Source organism: Akebia trifoliata, chromosome 13, assembly GCF_017979445.1.
Source record: "Akebia trifoliata isolate Shusen 1 chromosome 13, ASM1797944v1, whole genome shotgun sequence".
Lineage (NCBI taxonomy): Eukaryota > Viridiplantae > Streptophyta > Magnoliopsida > Ranunculales > Lardizabalaceae > Akebia > Akebia trifoliata.
Window position 1 is genome coordinate 10541861 of NC_141387.1, and position 13176 is coordinate 10555036.

Below are 13176 nucleotides of genomic sequence, written 5' to 3' on the forward strand. Positions count from 1 at the left end.
TTCTTTACTTTACCTATGAATCTGCTATCCGCAGGAACAGACACAAACTCCTTGCTTTCGGGATGCCCATCGGCAGCTTGAGCCGAGACTTGATCAAGCCAAAAAGACAGTAAGCGTTCGGCCTCTTGATTGATTGACTCACAAAACAAGAATTCGGGGCATAAGAAGTAAAGCAAATCCACGGACTTGTCGATCCCTTGGGACTCAACTATTATCAATTGGTGGCATCGAAGCACGTTCCATACGCGAACTAGATCAAAGGGAGAAACCTCAGTCGCCAATCGATTCGACAAACTCAACCCTGGTCGAAGTTCAACATTTGGTTACTCAGGTCAGCCAATCAAACTGACAGCAAAGGTTTTTATTCCTCTCCTGCTCCACCAAGCTGGGTTCCTAAGTCTGGAGTTCCCCTTTGTGTATTGACGAAAAGAGCCATTTTGCATCAAAAAATCCCGGGAAAACGCAACTTTTCACTTTGAGATCTCCCGTTATGAAGGAAAAAGCCATTGCTACCAAAATTCCCGGGAAAATGAACTTTGATCGTTCAGATCTGACCCTAGGAACCTACCGTTGAACTGATTTTAATCCTGGACTTCGACCTTGGGCCATCATTCATAGAAAGAAGGATGGGTTCACCGACAGAACGAAGAAGGAAAGTAGGGTGCTCCTCTCTTCCCAACTAAGATAGTCAGAGAAGCGGGTGCTTTGTCCGCTCAATTGCTTGCTCCTCGTCCTGGGTGATGGGATTGTTCTCCTGAGTTCGTTGTCTTTTAGTGGAATGTGGAAGAAGGTCTTTCTCTTTCTCTTTCGTCTAGTCTTCGATCTCGAGAAAAGCCTATCCCAGAAGTTGGTCATTGCTTGCCGAACTGAACTAATTGTCTAAGAGAAGCGGGTGTGGACATAGTCAAAGTCCTACTAGAAGGCAGAATCAGGTGAGGGAAAAACGACTTCTTATCAATCTCAGTGGAAACAGCTGAGTTGGTAGATTGGGTTTTTGGTAGGTGCGGGAGATTAGATGATCAATCATATGATCCAGAGATCAATCTTTCCACAGGTCACTCTGCCAAGGTGAACTCTTTCCTTTTGCATGTCGAATGAATTAATCAAATCTTCTTAATCAGACTCGTCTCCGTGGATCAATGAAATCTCATATTTAGTGTCGAGAGTCCTTTGTTTGGAACTTCACTGATGGAGCTCCATCTCTCAGACTCAATCTTATGAATGGGCTCAATAACTGATTTCTTCTTTTTTCTTTCATTCAAAGATATGAATTAACATCTCGATTGGGTGAGTGTTCATCATCAGCAAGCTAATGAACTCGACTTGAAACCTCAATCGCATTCTTAGATGACGACAAGCGCATTCCCTTCTTTCAAAGAGAAAGTTCGTGATCCACGCGCCTAAAGGAACTTCTTTTTTACTCGCCCTGTCTTTCTCTTCAATAGGAAAGAGCACTTGTCTGTTCCACCTTGGATCGTAGGTAGGATAGTAGGCTAGACAGAACTAATTAGATCTAGCCATGGTAGCTAGTCGAATGTAGGAGATAATATAACTGATTACCTTTAGGACTCGGCATTCACTTCCTGACTCTATCTATTCTAGTTGAGTAAGGGAGGCCTCTTGTGACAGACAGCTTTAGCTGCTCTTTCCTTCCTCTCTACGCCCACCCTGATGCGTAGCATCAGCCTGATCATTCCGCCCACCCTTGAATTTAAAGCTGTCAGTCTGCAATACTTGCTCATAAGAACCCTAGTCCCGTTTAGGCTCCCCAGTTCAGTCGGTTGTCCGCCGCCTTTCCCTCCCATGCCCGAGATGGCCTTATGGGTAGCAGTCTCCCACAGAGATGGCACACTGGTCAACTTCTATTCTGCTTGTTGGAAGGTTCGTCCGGATCTCTTCCCGGGTCAACCCACTCAATATCCGAGAGAGGGTAGGCTTTTGGCGGCCGCAGAGACGGCGGATGAAGCAGTGGATAACGCAGCGGATGATACGTACTTGGAAATAACCGGATCATAGAAAAGTATTTCATGCCTCGACTCTCCCAGCCTTCTTTTCCCCATCTCGAACTATCGACCCTACGGGGAAGGCACCAGCATTAGACTTATCCTCTTGAGGGCTCGATGAACCAATCTTCCAAACCGGGAAGTTGAGGTCCAGCTCTACCACATCAACCTGTATCGCACAGCCTTTGAAGGGATAGGGGCATGGCATTAGATTCCTCCCGCCCTCTTCTTCCAACCAATGCTTGCCATGGCCAGTGCTTCCTTCTTGTTATCTCCATAGAAAGCGAACCGCACTTTCAAATCCGGCCTTCTGCCATTCATCAACTTCCTTTCCCCTTCGTCTATTATCGAGAGGTCTTGACGATACCCTTCTTCCGAACTGCCTAGGCCCAGCCCAGTCACAGGATCATATGAGAACGTCGTGCAGATGCTCAGGTGCCGTAGGCTGGCTGGTAAAAGAACCGGGAAGTAGAATGACCGACTCCGCCGTCACTTACTTTTCTTTCTCTCTCTTAGGCCGTGTGACAGTCTGTCTTCCTTACGTTATGCCAGGCGAAAGAACACCAGGCTTTCCAACAGGAAAGATTACATTACTCACAGGAGTGAGTTAGGGCACAGCTGCCGGCTCCCCCAGCATCTCAAGTGATTAGGCGGGGACAGGATTCGAACCTGCTCGTGGCTGGGTTCTGGGATGCACCTTATTTATTACGTCATTACGTACGTGAACGCGATGGATTTGAACAAGGCCCTCAACTACGGCAATCGATTCGAGAGTCAAAAGCAGTGGCTTCTTCTTTCTATCTGGTCGCTTTCTGCTCTACTTCAGCTTCCAAGCAGGAGCTTGCCTCTTCAAATCCTTCTCTGGCTAATGATGATGAACTTGCTTATGCTCCCCTTTGATCGAGTGCTATTTCTATAAAAAAGATTGAGTAGGCACTCTTGCTTGAATTGGCCGAGATTGCCTCGGCTTCTTAGGCACATGAGGAACCGGCCTAACATCTTTTCAATCGAAATCCCAATCAAAGACAAGTTCTACCAAGGCTAGGATCTGAAAGAGAAGATTCACTTTCCAAAGTCGTCTTTTCAGATTTTCAACCTTACGAGCTTGCCTTAATTTTTGCATAAGTCACCCTTTTCGGATTTTCAACTTAGCACGCTTCATTTCTTTGCTCCAATTATTGTCAAAATCGTCCTTTCAGATTTTCAATCTTGTGAGCTTGCCTTAATTGTTGCCTAAGTCGCCCTTTTGGGTTTTCAACTTAGCAGGCCCTATTTTTTTTCTTATTTTTTTATCTGAACTTATGGAATTGCTGTCTGATCATGCTTTACTACCTTCCTTGACTTTTTCACTCGATACTTAGGAGGACTTTCATAGGTAGGCTTAGGACTGGGCATAAAAAGAAAGGAATTTTGAGGCTCAAAAATCCGAATGCCCCTTATGTGGCATTTTTTTTTTGAATTTTCTTCCCTATTTGATAATATATTTTTTTTTACTTTTATACATTTTTTTCTAGATTTTTTTTTATTTTGATGTAGTCGGGCCTGAAGTAACTTCTTAGGTTGCCTACGTACCCCAAACTTTTGGGATTAGACCAAAACGTAATTCAAATCATTCCCTCCCCTAGATTAGGTGATCGGGCTGAAAAAGAAAGGTTTATTTATTTATTTATTTTTTATTTTTTTAAAAAAGGCTGCAAAGGGCTGAGAAAGGAGATATTGAACTGCATAACACGAAAATTGATTTGGCAAAAGATGACATCCTTAAATGTAGTACCGCTTGATCTGATTAAGGTTGGTTAACTCTGGTAGTTCAATTTTATCATGATCTTGAAGTCTGACAGCTTTTCCCAGTAATATTTCTTTAATGATGAACGGACCTCCCCAATTTGGTTTGAACTTCCTTCTAGAGTCAAAGATAGGTTTCTGATTTTCTTTGAGTACCAAATCCCCGACTTGTAAGTGATAGGCTTTGATCTTTTTGTCAAATGCACGGGTGACTATTCTTTGATAAGCCTGTACGTGATACAGAGCACTTAGTCATTTTTTTTTCGATCAAATTTAATTCTTCATACCGTTGACGAACCCAATCCGCTTCTGACAACTGACTTTCTAACAAGACCCTGAGAGACGAAATTTCCATTTCAACTGGCAAGTCTGCTTCCATGCCATACACTAAGGAGTAGGGAGTAGCTCTAGTAAAGGATCGAATTGAAGTTCGATATGCCTATAGTGCAAATGGTAATTTTTTTGACCAATCTCGATGTGATTGACACATTTTCTTGATGATTATCTTGAGACATTTTTTATTATTGACTGTTTCAACCTTTCCATTAGTCTGAGAATGTGGGGAGATGATTTGTAATGTCGAATCCTGAGCTTTGAACATGGAGTGATAACCTCGACTTTGAAGTATGACCCATTATCAGATATCAATTCTACTTCAATCGCTCCATAGGTTTGAGGAAGGTAAAGGAATGATTTGTGAGGTCGGATCTTAAACTTTGAACATAGGGTGATAACCTCGACTTTGAAGTGTGACCCATTACCAGAGACTAATTCCAAAGGTACCCTGTATCAACTTATGACATTTGTTTTGCAGAGAGGATAACATTGACATGTTTTGTAACATCTTCTTTGGTCTCATTGGTATTTCCATTCCATCGAGCGAGTATTTATTCCATGTATTGAACAAAACCTAAACTTACACCAAATGTATCCTCATAGGATCACGTGAACAAGTCTTTTAAAATTTTTGAGTAAATTCATTATCCCCTCGTGTTCCTTTAGGGATAGAATGGCTTCAATTTGAATTTCTTGGGAATTTTTTTGTTATGAGGTCAATGACCTAAAGGTTGAGTCTAACCATTATTTTCTCGTTCAGGAAATAAATCTATCATTGAAGTCAGATTATTAGTTAATCCGTTAATGCACTCGAGGTATTCAAGAATTTCCTTTATCCAATCAAATTTAGATGGGCCAACAAACACCTCTACAGACTCGACAAACTAACTTGACTCAACAGGAAAAAAATAAACTCGATCTAAAGAAGATATGATCTCGCTGAAAAAAAGAACTCGAGTTAACCCAAACGATTCATGAAAACTCAAGACAACTAACCACAATGGGCTTGATTAGGACTGAGGACTGAGACATTGCTTACAACCGGCAGGACTGAGGCACTGTGATCTTCAAGGAACAACTGTGTAATTTTGAAAATTTTTGGGGTCATTGCTGACGATTGACTTGGTGTTGACATTTGTTCTAACTGACCGGATTTACAACCCTAGTTAAACAATGGACGATTGAGCTTAAGTACAATGATAACCTTGTAACCCCATCAAATGTGGATTATCAATTTCAATGTTACCCCCTTAATAACATTTTAAATGAACCCTGAGATTTTATCGAATTCTGTGCACCAATTTATTCATGTAATGATTATTTAGAAGGAAAATAATTTTATTGCACTGTTGAAAATTATTGACAAATAATGTTTTCATTGAATAAAAGCTTTCACAAATCTGATTATTTTTTGCAATCATTTTTTTTTTAGAAAAATATATTTTGATAATTTTCCAAGGTCCATGCAAAAAATAGGTTTTTTGTAAAAAAGATAATTCACAAATTTTTCATGCAAAAATAGGTCTTTTGCAAATCATTTTTCCTTCATTTCCTTTTCTTTTGAAAAATATTTTCTTCTGGAAAATATTTTTTCTCTAGAAAATATTTTTATTTGGAAAATATTTTTCTTTTGGAGAACATTTTTTTTTAAATTGATTGAAACTCAAATTCAGCAAAAAGTTTGAATACCATTTTGATTTGAATGGTCCGACCCATCATGATTGTTGGACCGAGATGGATTGGGTCATTATGAAAATGGATTCTTTATTGGGTTGGTGCACCCAGCAATATGATAGCCTTGAGCTAAATTAAATAAAAGTTTGGTCTCTTAAGGACAAAACTATAACTTCCCGATATCAACGTTTGTAAAGTCCATTTCCAACAAACAACCTAAGAACACCCACGATAAGCTCGAATCGTGATTTATAGGGGAGTTTCTAGACTCTAGGTTTACTACATGCAATGCATTTTTATCTGGTCACCCTTGTCCAAGTACACCTATATAACAGATGATACGTAGTGACTTGGTTTGATATACCGTATAGGGGACGATCTAAAACTTCAACTCACTTCTTTGAAGCCAAAAACAGCCAGTTTAATCCCCAGATCAGAGGTGGCGTGCGATGCTTGAGCAAAGGTACTCTTAAATCTCCTCTTTTCTAGAATAGACGTAGTCTATCCTCTTAGTACCGTAGTACATCGGAGCAGGATCTCGCTTAGATACTGATTTTGACCAAGAAGTACAACTGATGTACTTATATTATCCTTGATATACCTATGGGTACGAGTCAAGAGTTGTAGCTTTCATAAATGGTTTGGCATCCCACGAGGGGACAGACCACGTACTAGTACTACATTGACAATCGGGACATGTGACTGTGTGACTTACAATAGGTCAAAGATTCAGGTCACTCCAGCCTGGGTGCATCGATATACCTTTCAGAGTCACCTAATCAGACGGTACTGATGCCCCAGTTTGATATACCTTAAGGTATGTGATTGGAATTGTATTGTCTTCGAGGCTCGCTTGATCGTGGAGTCTGATGCACAGCTATACTCTGTTCCATGTCGTGGGCTCGAGTAGCTAGCTCTTCGAAAGTATGTGGTTTAATTCCTTTCAAGATGTAAAGGAGTTGCCAGTGCATCCCTTGAACACACATTTCGATAGTAGAAGATTGAGAAAGTAGATCCATGCAGTTGAGGAAAAGATTTCTCCATCGCTCGATGTACTCGATAATCGGTTCATCTTTCATTTGTTTGACGGTGGCGAGTTCCACCATACTCACTATTCTTCCAGTGCTGTAGAAACGGCCAAGGAACACTTTTTCAAGTTGATCCCAACTATCTATTGAGTTGGGTTCCAAGTCAGTGTACCAATCGAATGCATTGCCGCGGAGGGAGCGAATGAATTGTTTCACCATGAAATCACCGAATATACCAGTATTATTGCAAGTTTCGATGAAGTGGGTAATATGCTGCTTTGGATTGCCTTTTCCTTCGAACTGTTGGAATTTTGGTGGTTGATATCCTGCTAGAAGACGCATTTGTTCGATGTGTTGAGTGTAGGGTTTGGAGTAAACCAATGAGGACTGTGGCATACCCCCATATTGAGCATGAATGGTGTCAGTAATAATTGCTTGCAGTTGTTGAACAGAAAGTGAAGCAACAAACCCATGTGGTGGATCTCGAGTAGTTTTTCGTGAACCATAATAGTTTGCTCGTTATTCTTCTTCGTGCGGAGCCACGTATGCTTCAGGGGTGAATCCTGGAAGATGTAAGGGTTCAATACTCAATTTATTCTCTTTGTCTTTCTGCTCTAAATGGCTGACGAGAGTTGCAATTTAGATATCTTTGTCTTCCATTACTTTTGTTAACTTGATGGTGTCTGCCATTTGAGCAACTTGTTCCTCCATCGTTAGCGCTTCAACTGTCATCATTACTCTGATAGATGTGTGAGTTTGTGACGGAGAAGTGATCGATAAAGATCTAGATGACCCATCACTTGACTTTGAATCAGATTCAAAATCTGACGAGTCGTCTTCTACCACGTCTGCCCACGATTCCTTCGTGGTAAGTGCCATTTTTGTGACACATTTCTTGGAGTGATGCTGGAGAGGCTCCACTAGCTTGGATCCATCAGTCTTTGTCATTGTTCGTGTCACATGATGATCGCAACTAATAACCTGAGCAGATTCAAGATTGGAAGAAAGAATTTTCTTACCTTTCTCAGTAGCGACAGATGCGATAGCGTTGACGTTGCGAGATGCCATTGATGATTTAAGTTATATTCTTGCAGTTGATTAAAAGATGAGAGGTTGAGATTGTCCTACCGAGCGTGCCAGAAATTTGTCGATAATAAATTTCAACAGATCTACCTCGAGATTCATGAAATTAAGATCGTAAATGATTTGATTGATTTTTGATGAAAAAGAGATACAGATCTCAAGGTTTCCTCTGATTAATAGTCAAATACAAAATAGTGATGACGTATGTAGCTTTTCTTCTCTCCGTGCTTCGCGTTTTATCTGTTGAGAAGGATGTTTTGACGATGTTTTTACTTTGTGATCGATCTTTTGTAGAGGCTTCTGTAGATCTTCTTCTCTCCAAGCTTCGCGTTTTATCAGTTGAGAATATTTTCTTGGCTTTTGGAGAAGGATTTTATGCTTGATCTTCTCTTTAGTCAGAGTCCGGATCTCTGAAGAACCTTGCTTTGTCTATAGAGGAGGGCTTAAGAGCTTCTTCTTCTCTAGAGGGAGAGTTTCTGTCTTCTGAGAGAAAGTGATCCACATCCCCTCTCAATGAGAGAGACTCTTGTATTTATAGACTTAAAGATAATTTAACTTTCCAATTATACCACAACTTAAAGAGGTTTAATTGATTTGTTTAAAAGGCTAAATTTGTCCAAATCCAATTTTAAAGATTTTCTGGATTATTATTGGGCCAAACTTATTTATTTGGATATAAGGCCTAATATGTAATGTGGATTACTTGAATTTGTTGGATCATGAACTTTATCTGTGAAAACCCAAACCCAAACCATATGTAGGAGGCTTGTTCCTAGTTAATGGACTCAATTTGGCTGCGAAGCCCATTTATAGCTTTAGGGATTTTTTTATTTATAAAATTTGTAAAGCTTCCTCATTATTTTGGTGCCTACAAATATAGTGGAAGAAGAACCTTCCAAATTCATTAAAAAGTTCAAACCCGGATTTTAGAAAAAATATGTAAAGAAAAACTTGCATGGTCCAAAAGCCAATATCCAGAAGATTAAGAGAAATTACTATTTTTGGAATAAACCTGGACACCGGGCTAAGGACTGTCGTAAAAGGAAAAATCAGCAATACCATCAGAAACATGAACAAGCCAATGTGACTGAAACCCAGAACCTATCAACGGTTGTTTCACAAGTAAATCTGGTAGGAAATACCAATGATTGGTGGTTGGATACGGGAGCCACCGAACACATATGCTTTAAGAGAGGCATGTTTTCCTCTTATAACAACGTTGGAGATGAAAAGTTATTAATGGAAAATTCTTCCACATCCACTGTGATCTGAAAAGGCAAAGTGAATGTGAATTTCACATCTAGCAAAGTTCTAACTCTAAATGACATGCTTCATGTTCCAGACATTCGAAGAAATCTGGTTTCAAGTTCTCTTTTAAATAAGAGAGGTTTTAAAATAGTGTTTGAGTATGATAAATGTATAATTACAAATAATAGAATGTTTGTGGGCAAGGGCTATCTATGTGATGGGTTATTTATACTCAATGTAATTTCTGATTTTATTAATAATATTAATTCTTTTACTTATGTTTATGAGTATTCTAATATTTAACATACTAGATTATGCCATGTTAATAATAAATCAGTTATCAAATTAATGAATAGTGGTATGATTCCTAAAATGCATATTGATACATCTAAAAAATGTGAAATTTGTGTTGAATTAAAATTTGCTAAAAAACCTTTTAAAAAATTGAAAGATATACAAAATCTTTAGAATTAATACATTCTGATGTGCGTGATCTCAAATACGTTCAATCTAGAGGAGGTAAAAAATATTTCATAACTTTTATTGACGATTACACTAGATTTTGTATGATATATCTTTTAAATAGTAAAGATGAAGCATTATAAATATTTAAAATTTATAAATCTGAAGTTGAAAATCAACTTGAAAAGAAAATTAAAATTTTAAGATTTGACTGAAGAGGAGAATATGAATCTAATCCTCTAACTTTATTTTGTCAAGAAAATGGTATAATACGCCAAACTACTACTCCTTATTCTCCCCAACAGAATGGTGTAGTAGAGAGAGAAAAATAAATTTTAAATGACATGGTTAACTCTTTACTTGTTAGTTTAGGCGTATATTTAAATTTATGGGCAGAAGCTCTTTTAATATCTTGTTATATTTTAAATAAAATTTCATTAACGAATTCTGAAAAATCGCCTTATGAACTTTGGAAAGGTAGAATACCTACTTTTAAATACATGAAAGTGTGGGGGTGTTTAGCCAAAGTGGTTGTCCCTTTACCTAAAAGAACAAAATTAGGTCATAAAACTATAAATTGTATTTTTATTGGATATGCTATTAATAGTAGTGCGTACAGATTTCTTGTATATAAATCCGATATAAATGATATTAATCTTAACACTATAATTGAATCTAGGGATGTTGAATTTTTTGAGGATAAATTTGAAAAACCATTAAAAAGATCTCACATTGAATTATCTAATAATGAACCTAAAGAACAAGAGTCTAATATAGAACCTAGGAGAAGCAAGAGAACTAGAACAGCAACATCCTTTGGACCTGATTTTATTATTTTTCTCTTAGAAGGAGATCCTCAAACTTTTAAAGATACAATTTCAACACCTGAGGCTCCATTTTGGAAAGAAGCTATAAATAACGAAATTGATTCAATTATGAGTAATAATACTTGGGAATTAGTTAATCTACTTCCTGGTAATAAAACAATTGGTTGTAAATGGATCTTTAAAAGAAAATTAAAATCTAATGAAACTATAGATAAGTATAAAGCCAGATTAATGGCTAAAGGGTACAAGTAAAAAGAAGGCATCGACTTTTTTGACACTTACTCTCCTGTTATTAGGATCACTTCTATTAGAATTCTTATTGCTATAGCTTCCATTTATAAATTAGAAATTCATCAAATGGATGTAAAAACTACTTTTTTAAATGGAGAACTTGATAAAAAAATATATATGGATCAATCGGAAGGATTTGTATTTAAAGGATATGAAAATAAAGTTTGTAAATTAATTAAATCTTTATATGGTATAAAACAAGCTCCAAAATAGTGACATGAAAAATTTGATAATGTAATGATATTAAATGGATTTAGAATCAACGACGCTGATAAGTGTGTTTATTATAAAACCATCGTTGATTCTTATGTGATTATTTGCCTATATATAGATGACATGCTAACTTTTTTATCTAATATAAATGTTGTAAATCAAACTAAGAAATTGTTGTCTAGAAATTTTGACATGAAAGACTTCGGTCCTGCTGATTTAATTCTTGGAATAAGAATTTTTAGAAATAATAATGGATTTGGTTTATCAAAATCTCATTATATTGAAAATGTTCTGAAACGTTTTAATCAGTTTGATTGTATTCCTACAAAAAAAACCTTTTTATCCAAATTGTAAATTGATGAAAAATATTGTAAAGGTGTTTCTCAATTAGAATATTCTCAAGTTATTGATTGTTTAATATATATTATGAACTGTACTAGGTCTGATATTGTGTATTCAGTAAATAGATTAAGCAGATACACTAGCAACCCATGACATGATCACTAGGAAGCTTTGGTAAGGATCATGAGATACTTAAAGTATACCATGAATTACAGGTTGCATTATAATAGGTATCCTGCCGTATTAGAAGGATACAGTGATGCCAATTGGATATCAAACTAGGAAGAGTCGAAATCCATTAGTGGCTATATTTTTACACTTGGAGGTGCAACAATCTCATGGAAATCCACTAAGCAAACGTGCATAGTTCGTTCCACCATGGAATCTGAGTTTATTACCATGGACAAGACTGGTGAAGAAGCTGAGTGGTTAAGGAATTTTCTTGTTAACATTCCTATTTGGCCTAAACCAGTATCTGCAATATCTATTCACTGTGACAACCAAGCTACCATTGCGAGGGTAAAAAATAATGTATATAATGGCAAGTCAAGGCATATTAAACAGAAACACAATTCTATAAAACAACTACTCTCTAATGAAATTATTTTCATTGACTTTGTAAAGTCTAAAGAAAATTTGGCGAATCCTCTAACAAAAGGATTATCTAAAGAATTAGTTGCATCGACTTCGAGAGGAATGGGCCTAAAGTCTATTGATAAAAAATTACTTCAATGTAAATCCAACCTAATTGATTGGAGATCCCAAAAAAATAGGTTCAATGGGAAAACTAGTTGAATGTAATTTAAAAGAAAATACTAATGGAACAGAGAGTTCAAAGTCCATTTCTATAAAGTGTTTCGTATTGCCTATAAAGAAGAAAGGTTGAATTATAATTCTTAATGTTGCCTATAATTGTAAAAGTGGAGTATATCAGGATACTTCTCATAGACACACCTAAATGAGTGTAAAATTGGGCCAATTCTATGACAGTTAAGGCTAAGCTTTCTAAAGCACTCATGATACCAAAATATGTTCAGGGCCAAAATGAATACCATCGATAGAACTTGATAGTTGATTGAGCAATCTATGTGTATAGTCTATTGTTTTGGTTTACACTAAAGGTTGTCAGTTCAAGGCTTAAAGTCCACTGATCGACTTGTAAATCTGATAGACTTATACTAGGTAAAGTTCAAGTTCAAAATACACTTATACTGAAACATGATTGTTCAAAGTGCTCTCTCTTTATATATATATATATATATATATATATATATATATATATATATTTTGAGTTTTTTGCATTCATATGGGGGATTGTTGTAATTTAGAGGGTTGAATTCGAAAACCCTTTAATATTCAATTAGTTTTAACCATATGGTAAATCAATGTATTAACTATAGGGTATTTTAATCCCATGTTTGCTTTATGCTTTTTACTTTATTGCTTTAAGTTTAGTTGATAGTTTTGTTTTTGCATTGAATAATTTTAATCCCACATCGACTAGGAGAATAATTGATTTGCAATTATTAAATAGTTGTGCTTTTAATAACTTTAAAGTGGATAGAAGTAATGGGCGGGCTCATACGCGCACAAGGGGGCCCAAGAGGAAAACCTAAGGTTCCAATTGGGATTTGGATCTACCATGCCAAAACCCTTAATGCGTGTGTGCACGTACTACGTGTGTGCAGGGGGGTGCAAAATCTCGGATTTACACCTCACATGGGTGCGCGTAAATGCTCGTTTTTTTGCTTTAATTATCAAGGCCCAAGCCTAATTTCTAGACGTTTTTTATTCTGTTTTGAACCAGTGTGTATATTCTGAACCAACACAATGTGTCTGTTAGGAATAGATTTGTGACTATTCTAAACAGTCACTTTCTCTTTA